Source organism: Poecilia reticulata, linkage group LG19, assembly GCF_000633615.1.
Source record: "Poecilia reticulata strain Guanapo linkage group LG19, Guppy_female_1.0+MT, whole genome shotgun sequence".
In the NCBI taxonomy this organism is placed as follows: domain Eukaryota; kingdom Metazoa; phylum Chordata; class Actinopteri; order Cyprinodontiformes; family Poeciliidae; genus Poecilia; species Poecilia reticulata.
This window is the reverse complement of record NC_024349.1, coordinates 15,431,848-15,434,890: the sequence shown is the minus strand read 5'-3', so window position 1 is coordinate 15,434,890 and position 3,043 is coordinate 15,431,848.

Here is a 3,043-nt window from a genome sequence, read left to right as displayed (position 1 = left end):
GGTGTCAGGTTACATTGTGTTGCATTCAATGTTGTCGGGGATAAAAGAGTTTCATGCGCTTAATGTCCGATTTGCCATAACTATTTATTGAATTCATTGTCGCCAGCTGGGGTGGCAACAGGGGTGGCRAGGCTCTCGTTTGGGGTGGCAACTGCCACCCCGCTAGATCCGCCCCTGTCCAAAATGCAGSCACAGTGAGCGTTTGAGGGGGAAAAGGTTTGGCGCCCATGGTTACTCAGCAGATTTGATTGTCAGTGTAAAAAGGTTTGACTATTAAACGAGTCCCCGGAATTCAAATCATCCAACAACTAAAAGTTTGTTTATACCTTCTGACTAAATTATAACAAGTGATGGCTTTGACATTGTTGTGGCTGGACTACGATGGTTTGAAATTTTCTGCATAAAATAGAAATCTTGAGTAAAACTGGCAAAAGAAAATGAGATTAWTTACTCTCGTAGAAGTTGGATTGCAGTTCACAAAAAATTACGCTAGGTGGCGGTAGTATCACATCTACGTACGAGCCGCTCAGTAAGTTTTTTGTCTTATTTTTTTTAGATCTGCCCATAAACCGCACTAAATCTGCATTTGTACACCTCAGGTCTGATATCTGATTACTACAGTGATAAAAGGTGTTTAAATAGTTTACTTCAAAATACTCTGTCATTCTGCGAAAACTTCAACACTTTTCAAGGGGTGGGGAAACTCATTTTTAAAGCAAAAGCAAATACAGAAGAATGCAGCTCATTGCAGCAATTACAGTGTTTCAGTTGCATGAACTCATAATCAGGAAAAATTATCTCAAAATGAAAGGTGCTTGTCAGAAATAACATTGACTGATGGAGTTCATTTCTACTGTCCCACCACAGTTGAAGGGCTTTAAATTAAATCTGGTTAATGTATTTGACATTTTAATAAGATTCCTTTAATATTGACCAACTTCATATATACTTRCTTGGATCATTTYTATGCCTTGAGGGTAAAATCCTAAAGAGATAACTCTGCTTATGGTGGCCTACTTTCTATCGTTTTTAATTATGATTTTAAGCATTGTAAACTATGAGCTCCTAACTTTACACTAAAGCTAACTACTGCACAGAACTACCATGACAATCATGTTATTTTCTGTGAGATTACTCAAAAGAAGTTGTTTGTTTGTTATCAAAGGAGGTGAAATTCTTTACATTGTGTTACTGTGGGACACATTTGGCTGATAAATGTCATCAGAGTGGACACACAAGAACAAGGCTTTTCTCTGCTGGCCAGAGAAAAGCTTTCTTGATAACGCATCTTGATAACGCATCTTGATAACGCATCTTGATAACGCATCGTTATCAAGATGCATCAAGATTCATCTTATCAAGATGCGTTATCAAGGTGGACGACTGCTGCCCCTCCCGTTCATAGTTGAAGACTTCCCGACGTAACGTCTTCTCCCTGTCGTAGCAAGATTAATTGTGACGTTCAGAATTGAAGTGACAAACTTGATAAGATGTGACGTCCTTAAATGGCATCTTTAAGGTTTAGTCGCTGGGTGCGTTGCAATGTGGTTGGTTTCGTATGAGTTTGTCTGGCGTCCTTCAGCTTAGGATCGCGATGAAAGGTCGAGCTCAGCAGTGATTACCACCTGCTGTGAGAAATGTCTTGAGTTTTCTTGGCTGTAGATGTGAAACTGTATCAGGCAGCAGGTTCTCTGCAAGTTTGTTGAAAGTAACAGTAGCAAGTTGAAAAGATTGATTTCAGCTGAAGAATTCCTATGATGGATTTTTACCTGTGTTTCTGATAATTGTTGAATATCTGCGTTGCATGGAATCCAGTATCTATAACCATCTGTTTCCATCCAGGACTGTTGGACTATATTCCCCAGTTCCTCTGTATTTCTTATTTTTGTCTCAGAAACGGTGTCTGATGTCATTCCCACATTTCCTGTTGGATTTCTCTGGGATGTTCGCTGGTCATTGCGTGAACAACCAAAATGCTGCTTATTTGTGTGTCACTTTCTTATTGAAACATCAATTTCAAGGTCAACAAAATGAATGACCTCGCTGGTGAAACTGCAACATGGCTTTTATGTTGAACATGACCTTCTCAGCTTCACAGAATAAACAGAGTGCAGTCATTTCTGTTATTCTCTGGCATCTACTTATAAATTATTTGCCACTTTGAACTGTGGCCTGCATTGTGGGCAGTTGCTAGCACTGTTTCGTGGCACCAAGGAGGCCCATAACCAGGCCCTTTCTGTATGGAGTTTGTGAATTTGTAGGTTCACAGCTTCCTCAACACTGCATAAAGCTGTACGTCAGATTAACTGGTCTTTTAAAATTGCTCTGTGGAATCAGTGTGTGCCTGGTTTTGCTCATCTGTGATGGACTGGCAACCTGTCCGAAGTGTACCCCGCCTAACGCCCAATGGATACGAGAGATGGACCCAAGTCCCAGTGCAACCCTGCAAGGACAACGGAATAATGAATGTGTTTGTTTAGTCATTTTATGCACATTTACTGTTGTGTATTTGTGCCATAAAATATTTTTCAAGCAAGTAGAAGTTATCTACCTTAAGTCAGAGAGGGAACTCTCATAACCTCGTCCACCAGAAACCTACAATAAAAATCTGAAGTGTCCTTTTAAGTATTTATGTCCCTTAATCTTGGTGTCTTTTCGGTAGTTATTTTTTATGATTTTTGTGTTTTATTGAAAAGCTCTCCAGCCTTTAATAAGCAGTGCTAGTGTGTATGGTTCAAGTAACTCCGTGGACTCGTGTGGCTTATAATATTACATCCCTTTTATATCAGCATTGTTTGTGTAAAATAGTCCACTTGGACAAGGCTTCTTCTTTTTTTTTTTTTTTTTACTGAGCTGAGGATTGAGCTGGAGCTCCTTCAGCAGCTCCCTCAGCCGACATTTTTCAGGCTATTTCAAGGTTAGATTTCAATCAGCTTGCTGCCCATTTTGGAGGCAGAATGCAAATAAACTTGTGAAGGAGAGGGAAAATGAGGCAGCCTGTGGCGAGACTCAAAGTCATGAAAAAAACAAAAACGACTTGGCC